The sequence below is a fragment of the Pinus tabuliformis genome, chromosome 6, assembly GCF_031772625.1.
Source record: "Pinus tabuliformis cultivar Carrire ecotype Pingquan chromosome 6, CPIR1, whole genome shotgun sequence".
NCBI lineage: Eukaryota > Viridiplantae > Streptophyta > Pinopsida > Pinales > Pinaceae > Pinus > Pinus tabuliformis.
Window position 1 is genome coordinate 1875794900 of NC_142292.1, and position 17607 is coordinate 1875812506.

A 17607-nucleotide genomic window follows, 5' to 3' on the forward strand; every position below is an offset into this window, starting at 1 on the left:
AATTGCTTCAGAAATCAGATTTACTTGTGAGCCATTATCAAACAAAGTATCAATCTTTTGATATTTGGAAACAACTCGAATATGGAAAGCTCATGCCTTTTTCTCTCATGTTCTTCATCAATAACAGATTGAGCAGAATTACTAGTAGATGCTTCATAATTCTTACCTTTCATACCTATGGCTACAATGATTGTTTCATCTCCCGAGTCTGACCCCAAATCCTTCTGAATAGCTGTAGCAGTCATCTTCTTCTTGCCCTCAGAATTCTTAGGTCTCAGCTCTGGATGCAGAATCCAACAGTGATCATCATCATGCCCCTCCATTTTACAGTGAGTGCATGAGGCTTTGCCTTTCTGTGTAATGTTAGCCTTCCTTGCTTTCCACTTCTGCTTTCTTTTCTCCTTGCTCTTGTTTACAGTGGGTTGGTATGGTCCCCCAACTTCTAGATTTCCATTCTTTCCTCTAGCTTCTAGATGAGTAGCTTGTACAGATACCTCATCTATACTAGTGGGATTAAACATGAGGATAGTGTGCCTCATGTAACTGTGTAGACCACCAATGTACTTCAAAAGAGTTTTTGGTGAGTCTAATGAAATACCCAACATCAATGCTCTCTTTCATAACTCTTGAGTATACCCTTGTACACTTTGCCCTTTCAACTACTGTAGAGCTTTCCAACTCATCATGGCTTGTTGCATGTAGGCCAATGGATAGAACTACTTTTTGATTGCAGTAACAAATTCACTCCAGACAGAGATGGTCTTGCCATGCTTCCTAATATTAGCTTGGGCTCTGCCTTCCCACCATACCAAGGCAGTGCCCCCTAGGCAAAGGTTTGTTAGCTGAATCTTACTCTTGTCTGAGTCTATATTTTGTACTTTGCAATACACATCAATTTGTCTTATCTAGTTGTCCAAATTTTCAGCATTCAACTCTCCATCCTATATAGGCAAATCAAATTGAACATCTAACTTAATCAAAGATGCTTTCTTATTATGCACAGTGATACTAGGAGGTGTAGGGAAGCTTTCTTCTTTCCCCTTTCCTTTGGAGTGGTCATGGGAATGAGATTCATCTTCTTTTTTATCTTGCTTAGAGCCTGATGAATCTTCACCCTTATGCTTTCTAAATTCCCTATACATTTCTTCCACCATGGACTTTATAGCTAGGAAGCTTTCTAGGAATTGAGATTCTGGTCCTACATAACCTTCTTTTGACATTTTCTTTTGAGAACAGACTCTCCCAATTTTAGGATTAGTTTCCACCAGCTCTCCTTCTCCTAATTTGAGCTTTGATCTAGTGATCATTCACAGCTAACCAACACAAGCTTGTCTAACCTTACAGCCTAGAGATCTCATACCACTTGATCTGATAATCACCCTATGAGTGACCTCAGTGAAGATTTATTAAACAAAAGGTATTACAGACCCATGTGCTGGTGTGTGTTCTGTGTTATTGAAACAACGGATCGATTAGATTGCCAATACACAGAAAATAAATGGAAAGATAGCAGAGAAATACAGTAAGCAATACAAAGACACAAACAATTTTAATAAGGAGTTCACCCTATTCTCTAGGGCTACGTCTCCGGTCCAACTTCAGTGGTGGCCTTGTTTTATTGTGTCTTTCAGCAGAGAAATTACAATGCAGGGACTCAATATGAGTTCTCCTGAAGCAGATTTTGCTTGGCAGGGTGGTTCTTGGATTCCCCAAGCCACTTGGAGTACACAGACTCTTGTTCTTCCTACCAGCTCTGTGACCCTCGGTCTACAGTGGAAAGAGCCAACTTTGATGCTCAATCCAGACAGATTCCTCTATGGGAAGGCTTGATTCTTCAAGCTCTTTGGTGCTCGATGCTGCTTATGGTCAACTCGACCCTCTGTCTTCTCTGCTTGGCTTTACTGCTCTCTGTGCTTAGTCCTCCTCTCAGGGTTCACTGTTGACTATCTCTCTTGGTCGCTTGGACTCTTCGATCTGAATCTCCCTTCTGATCCTTGTTCACTATCTCTGTTTATAGCTTTAGCCATTCGACCTCCATGCCTATTCGGTTGCTCTCCCACCTGCGTCGATTCGCCTATCACCTGTGTGCTTGGAATTCCCTATTCGGCATCAGCATGAACGCATGAGAAGTAGCCACATGTCCTCACTAGAACAGTGCCATCCTGTTCGTCAATTCGTTTCTTTCTCCACCATGGCGGTCAATGGATTCCAAATCCTCTTAAATCGCGGCTTAATCCCTTGTCAATTCCACTTTGTCTATCGGACGCAATCTCAACCATCTGATCTGGGCTCCTCCGGATCCAACGTCATTCGCATGCCGAGCACGGTTGACTTGCTTGACCAATAACGTGCGATCACGGTGGTTTTTCTCTCACCTCTGCTGCCATGCGTCGATCATTGAGGGTGCTTGCTCTATTTCTTTCCAAAACCTCTTACCGTTCAAGGGAACCCCTGGTAAAACCGTCGGTTTCCAGGTCATGTGTCCTGTCTTCGTATGATGGCGCTTTTTCGCTTTTCCGCCCACGGTCCTCTGGCTCCCAACGTGACTGAGTGCTTAAGCCCTACCATTTCAGCCCTGTTTTCCCAGCAATGTGCGTTAGTGCTAAGCGCTAATGCGCATCGAAAATCAACTCCTTTTCCCATTCTGGGGCTCCCAGGGGCTACATCGACCTCCTGCAAAGTCTCCATGGGCCTCAATCAGTGTGCTTTGACCGAGGTCCTCGTCGTTCCACACTGGCTTCCATGGCCACTGGTTCAGGGTGTTTTCGATTGCTGTTTTGGATTCTTCAAGGATTTGTTCGACTTGATTTAGTCACGGTTCTATGACAGTTGTTTATGGATCCGATTCGGATCATTGAAAAATTTCTTATGTGCTTCGTTAGCCAGCACAGCGTCATGATGGGTTTCATCCAAGCAGATTAGTTCCAAGAAACGAGCCTCTTCCTCTGAAGTTTAAGGAAGTAGATCGATGGCGAGCTTGAGAGATGAAATTTCACACTGAATCGGTAAGACAGCTTCCAAGCCATACACCAACTGAAAAGGTGTAAATCTGGTCACATTTCTCACCGAAGTCCTATATGCCCATAGAGCTGAGTGCAGGACTAAATTCCAATCCCATTTGTGGACTCCAATCATTCTCTGCAGCATGCGCTTTAGGACTTTGTTGATCACTTCAACCTATCCGTTAGCCTGCAGATAATATGGAGTAGAACTATCGTGGGTCATTCCTAATTTGGCAGTCAATTCAACCATCATGTGATTACAGAAATGCAATCCATGATCTGTGACTATAGCCTGTGGAACACTGAACCTAGAGACTACATGATTGAAAAGGAAAAGAGCAGTCGTTTCACTGTTGTTGTTTAATTTAGGCATCACCTCGGCCCTTGTAAAATAGTCGATGGTGACTATGATATACCCATGCCCCCCCGGCTGAGGTGGGGTTACATGTCATGAAATCTATGCCCCATTTGGTGAATGGCCCAACAGCAACTACTGGATGCAGCGGTGCAGGTAGTATTCCGGTTTTGCGATCAAGAATTTGACAAGCATGGAAACTTCTAACTGCAATTATGCAAGCTTGGAAGATAGTAGGCCAGAAGTAACCAGCTCGTAATATTTTTTGTGCAGTAGCGTAACCAAATAGATGCCCCCCACATGCACCTGAATGACAGTCATTCAGGACTTTTTCAGCCTCATCATGCGTGAAGCACCTTTGCAGAATTGTATCGACACCACGATAGTAAAGTGTATCACTGATGATCATGTAATCTTTTGCTTGGTATCGAATATGTTGCTGTTTCAAGCGAGAGGTGTTAGGCCTAAAGGTTTGGGTTTGGAGATAGATTAGTATATCTCCGTACCACGGGTCGCTTGATGATATCAGAAACAGAGTTTCATCCACGATTGATGCCTTAGATGTTAAATCGTTGAATGATTATGGGAGGTCACAAAGTAACTCTGCGAAGACTAGAGATTTAAACTCTTGCAAAATGGCTATCCATTTTGAATACTTCCCCCCTAGCAATTGACGTGACAGAATGTAGGTCATAAGGTTGCAATCTCATAAAATGGTAGTTTTGCGAAAGAGTACATAGTGTCAAAATCTTTGTACTACTTGAACAACTGCTAAAGCCAAATTTTCAACATAGGAGTACTTACTTTCGGTATCATTTAAGTTGTGGCTTAAATAATACACAGGATGTTTTATTCCATTGTCTTCTTGTACTAAAACCATAGCTATGGTTGTATCTATAGCAGCGAGATACAGGTTAAAGTCTTTTTGATAGTCAGGAGCATACATTAATGATGCTTTTACTAGGGAAATTTTTAAAGCATCAAAGGAAGCTTGCGCAATCTGATCCTAGTTGAAGGGTAATTCTTTTTTCAAAAGACACATATAACCTTTAGCAAGTTCGACATAATTTGGAATGAACCTCCTTAGAAAGTTAGCTTTCCCTTGGAGTTTCTGAATCTGAAGCAAATTTGAAGGTGGAGGCATGTCGATGATTACCTGAACCTTACATGGGTCAAGTCGAATTCCGTCCTTAGAAATTATGAAACCAAGTAACTGACCAGAACCAACATAGAACACACACTTGTGTGGATTGAGTCATATATTGTAGTGTTAGCAACGTAGAAATATAGCTCTCAAATGATGAGGTGATCGTCCGCTTTCGTGAATGAGCCGGTAGGTTGTCGAGATATGGTTGAGTGATGTGTTTGATGTCATGGAAGGTGTAGTTCATTGCCCTCTGAAATGTTGCCCTTGCATTCTTCAAATCGAACGGTAGTTTGTGCTATGCGAATATGCCCCATGGACATATAAATGCAATCTTCGACTGGTCCTGTGGGCGGATATTGATTTGATTGTATCTGGAAAATCCATCCATAAATGAAAAGACTTTGCATCTGGCACATTCATCAATTATTTGGTCGATGAAGGGTGTAGGGTAGTTGTCCTTTGGACAAGCTTGATTTACATCCCTATAATCGACACACACTCTAATCATTCCTTTATTTTTCATCACAGGAATAATATTCGATACCCAACTAGTGAGAGGAACAAGGTAAATGAAACTAGCATGTAAAAGTTTTTCAACTTCGGCCTTAATGACGACGTCTTTCTTCAGGTGAGCTGGTCAAAGCTGTTGTCGTACTGGTTGGACATCTAGATACATCTTGATTTCATGTTCAATGATACTCGAGTCAATGCTTGGCATTTCTTCATATGACCATGCAAAGACATCTCTAAATTCATGAAATAGAGTGCAATATATTTCCAGTTCTTAAGGGGAACAAGATTTGCCAACATGAACATTCTCTACAACATTAGGTTTGGTCGAGATATTAATGGCAATAATTTCTTCAATATTGGATAGATTTCGCTCAGAATCCACCATATTTATAGTATTTGATAGAAAATAAAAAACTAAAGGATGATTAATGTCGCTAGAATAATCTTCGTTGTTATTTTGAAGCTAGGAATGATGGTGGTGATCTTCCCATGGTGCCTCTCCAATCATCATTGACTGAATGATTCCTTCGTTTGTAGAATGTACATGAGACCAAGGATTGGAAGAGGTGCCATATTCTAGAGACCTATCTATCCAAACACTTGCTGAGTGTTGATTTGGTTTTGCTGCCCATGCCCAAAAAACTAATTGCAATTCTATAGGGCTTGGGGGTAACACCTGGCAATGATCCACACTATCAAAATATTCAGAATTCTTCTTAATCTTTGTCGATGTAGAAGATATCATGTGACAGGTTTCCACTATGGCCACTTCCACTAGATTACTCGAAGGCGAAAGGGCAAAAGTACCCATTAAGGAAGGGTATTTTAGGATACCTACTCCAATATTTTGAAGCGATTGAGAACTTCCATGGATCAATGGAATGCTTCCTGTAACCTGCGAACTATTGGGGAGGAAGGTTAGTTGGTCAATGATTGTAATTCTGCCTTGGAAGGGGAATGCAATCTTTCTAAAATATGTTAACACAACAATAGCCATAGCATAAATCCAGGGCCTGCCCAGAAGGATATTGTAGTCAAGGTTTCCATCAATGACCTCGACTTCAATTTCTACTGTCTTGCCCCCCCAGTTCAATTTGAAAGTTACTTAATATCCCATATGGCGTGTATGTTCTTCCATCGAATGCTTTTAATGTCGTTGATGATCGTGACAAGGGTAGAGAGCCTAAAGTTTTCCAGCAACTCATTGACATAATATAGGTAGATGCACCCTCATCAATGATTATTCAATGAAGAGTTTTGTTGAGGGATTTTACTTGTATGAGGAAAGCGAGCTAGGCTGGTAATTGAGGTTCATATCCTTTATGATTAAAGGCCACTAGATTGGAATCCACTAGATCAATCCCACCTATTTTTGATAAAAAATCTTGCTTTTGGGAGGGGCAATTCTGCAGTACTTCAAGTGTTGACATAGTGGATGGCGATTGGGCCAAATCCTCCACTATATTATAATTCTATGCTGCTTGAGCACAAGGATTAAATGTTGATTTATGAACTACTCCCTTAGGCAGTTTTATTGTTAATTCAGGAATGATTAGTGGAGCAACTTCTGGCGAATTTTTTGTCAAACTACTGGGTTGATCTGTAGCCTTGCTGTTTGACGACTGTGGATTTATATAATATTTATTCCTTGTTGATATCAAAGCGTCATTTTGTTGTTTTGAGATGGATAACATAAGTACTTTGGATGGGGAAGCATGATCACTAGCAACCAGATTAGTTTTTGGGTTTGGAAACGGATCAGTCAATACCATTGAGGTATTTGAAGTATTTTTAAAAAACTTCGTGACCTCAGCTTGATGTGGACAATGTTTCGTGTAATGGTCCTCATCACATATGAAACATGGCTGATTAGGTTTCTTCCGTCTAGTAGGGTTTCCAGAAGATTTCTCAGGAGTCAAATCTTCCTATTTCTTCTTTTTGTTTGTCCCTTTCTTCTTGCCCCCTGGTTGCTTAGGATTTTTGCCCTTATCAGTTGACATGGCATTAATCTCCGAGGCAAGAGGTTCTTCATTTTCTTTTTGACTAGAAACTGCACGGGCTTTTTTAGATGTAGCCTTTGCGGTTTTCGTGCTTGTGGTATCAATCATGCTATCGCTGGCATGAGAGTCCTTGTTTGATTTAGGAGTGGGAAACAAAAAATTCTGGTCTAGGAGCATAAGGAATTTTTTCGTAGAGCATGCCAGACCGAGTATAAATCAAGTCTAAATATTGTGCACGAGCAATGACTTGTTCTTTAGTGATAACTCCTCCCTTAGCCACATCCTCTGTAATAGCGGGTAATAATGACTTTATAAACCATTCAACTAAAATCTGATCAGGAACATATGTCTTTACCATTCTTCGAAGACACCGCCATTCAAGAATATGATCAAATATGTGAGTGGTTGTCACCTGTTTAAAGTTGGTAAGGAGTTCTGTCCCTGTTTCGTACCTTATGGGTAATTGAAAATGGGTTAAAAAGGTAGTGGAAAGGGTGCTGAAGTTATCAAACGAAGCTCTAGGCAATTCCATATACCATTTTGCTACCAGACCAGTTAGCGTTCATTGAAAAAGCCGAAGCCTAATCGAATCATCATTCAGGGTGTTAGATGAGCACCACAAATGGAATGTCATTACATGATTCGATGGATCTTAAACTAGATTTCCATTGAATTTAGGAATATCAGAGGGAAGTTTATGAGGAATCGTTGGCCACCAAGGGGTGTAATCAATTGGATCATTCTTCAGTTGGTTTAGATCTGGTAATTCTAGAGTTGTTAAAAAGGGAAACTATTGATTCAGGTTAGGCAAAGCATACCTAGGATAAGATGGAATCGCTTGAGCAGTAGGTCTTTGCATACTGGCATAATGTATCTGATGCTGTTAACTTTGATAAGGTAGATGGGCATAACCATTATAGTATGGTTGTCGATAACAATTTTGGAAATGTGGTTGCCAATTACTTACAAAGCCTTGTTGCTCAGGTCCTTGGTATGGTTGCTGGAATTGTGGTTGTTGATATTGTACCAGCCATGGTTGTTGGACCATTTGTTATTGTCCAATACTGGATGATTGACCAAGATGCAGAGTGATAGTACCTATTTGAGCCTGAGTCTCTCTAGGTAAGGAGGCACTAACCCGAGGTTGTGATTGAATCATGAAGACGAGAGGTTGTTGTATTACAACCAGAGATACTTGAGGTTGACAAACAATAGGTAGCACTTGTACTTGCGATACAATCACAATAGCAGGTGTAGTGGGAATATTCGATACAGGTTGGACTGGTTGCATTGAATATACAACCCTTGGTTGTTGAGGTAGTACTGGTTCCCAACTGCTAGATGTAATTCCATTTTGACCTGAATTTTGTTGTAAACTCTCATATGGTTGTTCTCCAGGAGGGAACAATGAAAAGGCATACTACCCCCCATATGGTGGCAATCTAGTACTTGAAGGGTAGATCGGCCTTTGAAGACATATTGGATCAACTTGTTGAGTTTCAACATAAGAAATACCAAATGAGATTCCGAATGAAGAAATAGGAACATACCATGTCGTCGCAACAGTTCCTGAGTGGACTCCAGCTTCTTGTTGATAACTAGTTGAGACAAATGGTATACTAGCAAACATTGTAGGAATGGCAGCAGGAAGTTCCGTTGTAGCCATGTCAGTTGACACAATCCTAGATGTTGATGGTTGCTCAGACATATTTAGTCTATCCAAAAGATTTCCTAGCGATTCGACAGGAACTTGCGATGAAGGATGATTAAAAGAACTAACTTCTCTAGTAGAAGGATATAAGTGGATCCTAGTTCCAAAATGCAATGGAGTATTGGATGGAAAACCCTCTACTATTTCTTCTATGGCAATCAATCCAGGTGGAAGAGGTAGACCGTCAGGTCCGTAAAATATTTCTGGAGCTGAAGAAGGTATAACTTTTGTAGTAATAGATACTAGAGGAGTGACACCTTTTGAATTCTGGAATTCAGCTTCCAGATGTTCAGTTAAGTGAACTTTAGTCTCTATTTCAACTCTAGATGGAGCTGTCTCAAGTATAAAAGTGCCTACCGTTACACTAGGATCAATTCTAATGTTCTCTTGTAACTGCGGAACTTTTTCTATGAAGGCAGATGTACCAGAAATAATTGGAGTAATTGTAGTCTCTGACGATGTTGAAACACAAGTTTCAAATAAATCAGGTGAATTGGACTCAGTTAAACGAGACCGTTTTTCCCAGAATGGTTTTGTCTCTGGAGTCAAAGATGGTTGACTCACTAGTCTCCACGAACGATGGGGTTTTGATTGACTTTCTTCCATGATTGCGGATTACTTGATCAACTCAAAATTAAAGGGGAAAAAGTTATTCCGATTTAAATAAATTTTAAGACACTTTGACACAACTTTTCTTTTTCAATTTTTAAGAGTCGAGAAAAAGCTAAAGGTGACTCTAGTCACCTTCGATTTTTAATGAGCCTGAAGTGACAAGTGCTCAGATGGACCTTTTCTTTTAAGGAGTCGAAAAGGAATGAAAGTGACTACTTTGGAAATCTAGACAGAGGGATTACCAAATTGATCGCAAAACTCCAAAATACACCTTGGTGATAAATGAAAGAGAAATTACCAAGGGCTTATGTACAGTAGTCAATCTTCCTGAATGCTGTGTTCAGTGCATTGTGATCGATAGGGCGGCAGGCATGACTTCCTAAGGATAAAGGATATCAGCATATTGTGGTCTCCCAATATATACTTGACAGTATGGGGAGCACAAGTCCGTACTGGCACTTGTCGTATCAAAGAAGAGGAATCACCCAACCTTCAATGAAAATGATAGTTACCAAGTTTTACAACGCCAGAACATGTCTCTAGCCTAGACTTCTAGATGTGTTGCTTTAGGTTCCAAAGCATTTTTATGTTCATTGAGATTTATTTTAGAGTTGATCTTGCCTAGAAGTTTGTCTTTCAAGGTTCACCGCATGATGTAGATGTAAAATTCCTAAATATGCAATCTAAAATGATAAAAAGTTGGTTGTTTTCTTTTAGCAATGAAAATCCTAGCTAGAAAGGAAAGAATATTATGATTTTTCTTTCAGTAGAGAGCATAGAGCACACACTAAATGCACTTTCCTAAATCATATTCTGCATGCAGTCAAAATGCAAATGCACATGCATGTATTTGTTTTCTTCTTCCTTAATGTGTATGCCAAAAAGGAAAGCTAAGTACAAATCTGAACTATTTTCTTTTAAAGCGACATTTTTAACAATTTCTTTTCAAAACAAAAGGAAGACTAAGACGACACTTTTTGATTTTGAATTAAAAATTTCTTTCGACACTTCAATACTAATAACTCAAATCAAGTACAATGACAAAAATACAATCAACTATCTAGAAGAGGAAGACTTTACGACACTCTTATTTTGATTCAAATGACAATTACGACACTTGCATCAAAAACGACAGTTTGATTAAGCTACATTCGAAAAAGGAAGACTGTAAATGATTCACAAAGACACAAAAAAATTTACAATTCCTAACTAATGGAGGCTGAAATATGTGAAGGAAGAAGGTTTCAGCAAGAATATACTGATCATGAATAGAAAAACTACAGAATAGAGTTGAAAACAAGGAGGAAAAACCAAATTTCAAAGAGAGAAACAGTATCACTCAATCATCGCACCTGCAACACAGGGAAACAGGAATGCATCTCACCTACAACACACAGGAGGTGTGATGCATACAGGATGCCCAGTTAAAAATAGTGCAATGGACCAGGGAGTGAAACTGAGCTCGGTTTTTGCTCAAACTTTGCAACTAAGTTCAGTGATTTAGGCTGAGTTATGATTGACAGTAAAACAAGGTATAGGGGTATGATCTTACGAGGTTATTGAGCTACCACAAGGGCACTTAGAATGCTTGTAGGTCAGATGTTCAGTTCATAAACCAACATGGAGATTGACTAAAGCAACATTCATCTACTTCGAAATTGCATAGCAAAGGCGTTTCGAAGGCTAGTTAGCTAAATTCATGCTCCGTCTATTGTTCATAAAGCAAACAATAAACAAACAAAACAAACTATTCGATCCCTAGTGGAGTTGCCATTTTGTTTCAGGGAAAACTAGTGTCAATTCAATTCAAACTGCTAGTCCCACTAGGATGGGTAGCTATCTTAGAAACAAACAATCAAAGCAATTCGAGATTTCCTTTAAGTGTAATAGATAGGAGGGAAGAAAAGAGGACCAACCTGGATCTTCTGCTTTGATCTTCTCTTGATTTCTCTTTCCCTTGATAGAATTTGCCACTCCTCTCCTACTTGTCTCGCTTCAAAGAGTACCTATAGAGTCAAAGTAACAGAAAACCATCAAAGCATCTCTATCTAAAACATCATAAAAAATGCAGATTCAAAAACACATTGACCATACAATTGCATTCATAAACAATAAGATTCACAAATACACGATTATATCGAGGAAAAATCAAAGAACTTTATTAATAGTAGAAGAGAGGATTACAACCTAGCTATCCGATGTAGCATCATCCTCCCAGAATAGAAGCCCTCTTCACCTCATGAAAAGCAAGATCACCCAACAATACAATGTATCTTCTCACAGATAAACCAACAACTCTTCCTTACAAATTACAATATTCCAGCCTCCCAATTCTCTGAGATGAGGGATCCATTTATAGATGTCTTGCAAGGGTGTGAGTCAGCTCTGGGTTTTTTATTAGTGTCATTCCACTGATAGTTCTTGGTTCCACTTGGAGATATCATTGATCTCTTACTCATTCCTGGGCAAATTTAGAGAGGCAAGTGTCATAGGAGAAGTTTCTGGAAGATTCCATGATCATCCACTTAGCAAACTGTCTCTGGCATTTGTCTATTCTCGCTCATCGCACCCCAAAAAAGGCCATTGCAGTATGCATTGCACCTGGCTAGTGTGGCAGCCAGTGTGCATCGCACCTTGACCATGGAGTAGTCAGTATGGTCCTATTTTGGCCAATTCTGAGTAGTTTTCCAGGTGGAACTTTTGGGAAATGATTTAATCAGTTGACCATGATCCTTTAGGGTATGAAACAACACTTTTAGAGATTAAGGAGCCCTTCGTTTATGGACATAAGAGTTTGGGGTTGCAGTGCCCAAATATGTCTATAAAAATTACGCAATAGGAAAGAGGCCGAGGGATAGACGACATAGCAAAAGGTGTGGACCTAGGCACCACCTCTACACAATTGAAACGACCATGTGGTATGGAACGGACTGGGCCATGGAAGAAGACCAAGGCTTCCAAATTGGATGGGAAGCCTATTACATTGACAGAGGGTAATCTATACAACATCGGCGACATCGTTCGTGAGGTCACTAGGGAATCACTCCAAGAAGCAATGACGGAGCAATAGAATGTGTTGGGGGCACTCAGGGTACAACTGCAGGGACTTCAGGTGCGACCCCCATAAGAAGGAACAGTAGTCATTTATGGTACCACAGGAGCATCAGGAACAGAGCAGTTGTTGCGGGCCAAAATGGCCAAAACTAACGTGCTGCCAGAAGGAGCACTGACAGTGGACAACATAGAAGATAGAGCCATAGTAGGATAGATCAAGGGACTTGGCCTAAACTTGGCTACCCTTCCGCGGGATATTTTATACCAGCTACAGGACGGGGTGATGGCAAAACTCCGCACTAGGGAGGGATGAGTAGTGCAAATGCTAAGTGAACAACGAATCAACATCAAATAGCTTAGCCTACAACATGATGAAGCGGTGGCTCAGAACCAGCAGTTGGAGTAGATCATAGAGGAAGCATGTTGCCACATCACATAAATGGAAATTGCGACAAATCTACCAGTAGGAATGTGAATCCACAAATTGGCCAGTGGATTCTGCGAGGAGAAGGAGGAAGCTATGAGGATCTAGCTAGACCTCAACCTACAAATTATTGAACTATGATTAAAGGCACAGTCCTCCATGCCCACATATGTTCGAAATTAGTGCACTGACAATATCCGAAAAGGGTTGGAAGAAATTAAACAGGTAGTGCAGAGCTGCACCACTTTGTTGGAAGAATCCTTTGGGGTCCTCGCTACCTTACAGGAGGACCCCACCATACCAGTTGGAAACAGAGGTGTGGGAGCTTCAAATGTAATAGGGTAGTGTGCACGGGATGGCACAGATAGTGGTCCTAACTCAGTGGCTCGTGAGGTTACAACAGGTAAAGGCATTAAAGGAGCAAGTTAATGCAGCATGCCAAAAAGAGGCAGTACTTAAAGCACACGTCTAGCCTTGGATTGATGAGGCCTTCCTCATCACAGCCAAAATCAAAGGAAAAATCGCACAAATGAAAGCGATGCATGACCTGAGATAGGGATTTGACCTTTCCAATGAGCATTCAGCCGAGTGAGCAGAGTGGATCTAGCAGAAGGCAAAGCAGTGCGCTGGGGATATTTGCATAGCACACACAAAGTTGGATGGATTTCGCACAAAGATCACCACACTAGCAGAGTGACTCAGGACGAGTGATGATGATTGTGTTGGGGGTTTGTTGGGCAGTGGATCCCCCCATAGCATGTTTTTGGGGCTTGAAGCCTGAATTTTGGTCAAGTGTAATGTAAACACCCCACGAAATGCGGGCGCTGAGCATGAGAATCTAAGGTTGTCTGCCCTAAGATAATGTAATTTAATGTAAAGTGTTTCGGCCTACCCATGGTTTGCGGACCATGGGATTGTATAAATAGAGTGAAGCTCTAAGTGTAAAAGTAGTTTTTTGAGTTTTTTGACAAATAACAGATAGATGCGAAGGCATGGTTAGGAGATAGAAGGGAATATGAAGTGTATTGGGTCGTAGTGGTGGGTAGAGGCTCTGCATCTGAGTGTGCAGAGGCCTACTAGAGTCCGCAGCTGATTGCATGGATCCCTGTAGCTGAGTGCATAGGGTAGAGTTGGGTCTGTAAGTGGGATTGTACTTGGATCTGAAAGATAATAAAAAGAAGTTCATTCTGAGCATCTGTTCTTGAATCTGTATGTCGATGTTATGCATCCTTTATTCTGTTATTTACTGGGTGCAATTGATGATTACATGTATGATTGCTTAATCTAAGTAATCGGCTAATGGAGACTAAATAAGGAAGACTTGAGTGAATAACACAGGTCGGGCTGCGACTAGAATTGCATGAAGACAAGATCTCAGGGCACGGGGGTGCCCACAGGTGCGCATAGTGCAGTAAGTACGAAGGGTGGACCACGTACCAATCACCACATATCAGACATCCCCAGGGTGTGGAAACTTGGTTCTAGCACCCTCCCATACTACTTCCGGTGAGACCTTAGTCTGTGCTCCATGGACTGTTTCTGTAAGGGCTAGTAGTACTAGGATTTTCTTGGCTAAACTCACTACTAAACCTAGGTCAATCCCCACCAAGCCAACAGTCCTTCCTTGTCACAAAGAACAACTCAATGTCACCCTAATGCACAAAGATGATGACTCTCTTACATTCAAGGCAGCAACATGATGGCATGATCAGTGTCCAAAAGCCAACATTGATGTTGTAGATGGCAGTATATTTATAGAAGAGGGATGGTAGTTTATGAACTTGTTGTAGCCGCTACAACACCACCCAAATTTTTGGGCATATTCAAAATTTTGGGTACCCCACCACTCACCCTGAGCTTCTAGGGATTTTTATAGGACCCCAACTAGTTGCTCTCCCTGCGACCTTGCCTATCCAAACCCTTTGGTGTGCCCACTCTTGTTTCATGCAATACATTCATGAATCATGTTTTATCTCAGATATAGGCATCAGATCACATTAGGGTTTCGAAGGCTAATGGTTTCATTGATGTGTTAAGAGTCTCTTATGATTTTAAAAATCATCTTTGCATGATACGCATCGTGATCAACGGATGTCCTATATTTGAACAAGCATTGCGTTCAAGGTGGCTTCCCGTAAGAGTGACAATATTAGGTCTTATGAGAAATCCTATATTTTGAGAAGAGTGATCCCCTCCTTGTTGTCACCATATTCGCATGCCTCTAGGGGTGCGCTCCCATCAACATCACATGGCATCATTTTGGGAGTCATAGTAGCACTTTTTCTTGAGGTCCTTGGCCAATCCTTCACCTCAACATGAGCATTAGGTATTTCAATGATTATATACTACCCTTGCACCCTTGTAGCTCTAGACATATGTGATCGAAGTACTCATGTCATTTTAAGCTCTTCTTGACTCACCCTGAAGCATGATCACACATATGCATAAGGGTTTTTGATAATACATCATGATAGTAACCCTGTTTTGTCTTGGTCCTCGTCCCCTTGAGTGCATTAAGATTCCTCAAATTTTCATCTTACTCTATGCCCTTGAATCTATAATTGCACCATTGCTTTTTGCATCACATAAATCGCTTGAAATTCATAAATCTGGTAAGGTGCCTGAATGTTGTGTTGATTTTCAATTATGAGCACCTCTTGTTTTACTCGTGTAATTTAGTTGCAATTTTACTACTCCAGATCAAATTATTTTCATGGTTTTAATTATTTATCCCTTTTTCTTTGCAGGGATTTAAATGGAGCATAAGGGGTATCATATGGGCACCATAGGTTGTAAACTCTGACAAGGGTGTCCTCGTTGAGCTTTTGCACCATGGGATATGGAATTAAGGGATTTCCAACCATTAAGGTATTTACTCTTGGAAAGCCCCCATTAGACTATAAAGAAGCAAGGGATGAAAAACCAATAGCCGAATTTGCAATCCAGTAGTTGAAAACTATTTTTAAAGATCGACTAAATGGGAAGACTGGATCAAATAAGAAACATTCATCAAGTTCATCAGTAGAGCTCACTTCAAGCAACTTTGATGACATTGTCCTCAAAAGTAAAGATCAATGGCTTGTTGAATGTTATGCTCCCTGGTGTGGACATTGTGAAAAACTTGCTCCAGAGTGGAAGAAAGTTGCAAATAGCTTGAAGGGCAAGGTGAATATGGGTCACTTCAATTGTGATGTAGAGAAGAGTTTGATGAGCAGGTTCAATGTGCAAATTTTTCCTACAATCTTGGTCTTTGTTTCGAATAAGAATATTCTAGTTCCTATGAAGGTGCAAGGACAACTTTTGTGATTGAATCCTCTGCCCTTGAGCAGCTTGAGATGAATGTTTCTCCTCTGGAAGTGGTGAAGCTTACAAGCCAGGATGTATTGGAAACCACATGCGCTGCTTCAGCAATCTATTTTGTTAGTTTCCTGCCCGACATTTTAGACACAAAAGCAGAAGGAAGGTTTCATTACCTACAACAACTCATGTCTGCAGCAAAAAAATTCAAAATAAGTTAATACAGCTATGCATGAGTAGCAAGAGGAAAGCATCCTACTCTTAGCAATCGGTATTGGTGGCTATAAGTATCCAACCTTCATAGCTCTAAACCGCAAAAGGAGTGTCTATGCTCCACTTCATAGTGCATTTTAGCTTGAACATATTGTGATGTTGTGAAGAATGCAGGGAAGGGAGGTAAATTTAATTTTCCCCTAGAATATGTTCTTGTTATTGAGGAAACTGAACCATGGGATGGGAGCCAACATTCCAACAGGTTGCATTCTTTCAGAAATCTCGAAAGTTGAAAAATTGCATCTTACGAGTATTCATTTGAAGCGTGACATGATGCACTATGATGGTGCAACCACCAGGAGGTCGCACTACTAGCAAAGTTGCGAGATCACTTTCTTGTGCCTCAGACAAACATCCAAGTAATGCGACTTTGCGAAAATGTGACCTTTCCGAAAATGTGAACTACCTCACCAGTTGCTATCTTGGTAGAGTGGTCGCTTGAAAAGGTGCTTTTGTTGCATGGTCAACTACTAAAATTGATAATTATAGATAACTGTTGAATTTTTGAAAATGTGCATCTTGGAAAGAAAGTAAAAAAATAAGAGATCTGGGAGGTTAGGTTGATAGAAACTCATGGAGGGTAACAATGCCAAAATCGGATAGCATATCATTTAGAAGAACTGTGGTGATTTGGGCCTTGTTCTTGGGTGATTCTTATAATATCTTTAATTTGAATACCATTCATTTTTGCAAATCAAATGACTTCAAAGGGTCATTTGCAAGCAGTAGGGAGACTCGCTAGAGTGTTCGAGGACAAGAGGGAAGCCCGCCAATCAAAAGTAAGAAGAAAAAAAACATTCAAAACATCTTATGTTTGTTCCCCGAAGCATATTTCTATTCTGATGGTGGCTGGGCATGATAAGAGAAATTTTAGGGTTGTTGATTTTATATGATTAAACGCATGAAGAACAACATGGGATATAGGATTCCATAGAAGGAATTACAACACAAAGGAGAAGGCTACCCCTCTATGGATCTCTTAAAAGGAGCTATATTGGTGCATCCTCTTGACTGAAATATGTTTGAAACCACATGCATCACTAGGGCCGTCCAAGGCCACATGCATTGACAATACCATGGCACAACAATTGACCACACAAGGGTCTAGATCAATTGTTTATTAATGCCATTCTTTCAAATTAATTGGTTGTAATTTCATTATCATTATTTGTTTGAAATTATGTTTGATTAATGTTATTTGCCTACAAGTAGAAGGAAC

At 40.5% G+C, this 17607-nt stretch overlaps 1 pseudogene; it reads left to right on the top strand.

Annotated features, from left to right (window-relative positions):
• The first annotated feature begins 15650 nt into the window (after window positions 1-15650).
• On the top strand, window positions 15651-16621 carry LOC149266649 (protein disulfide-isomerase like 2-2 pseudogene; annotated as a pseudogene).
• The last annotated feature ends 986 nt before the right edge of the window (window positions 16622-17607 follow it).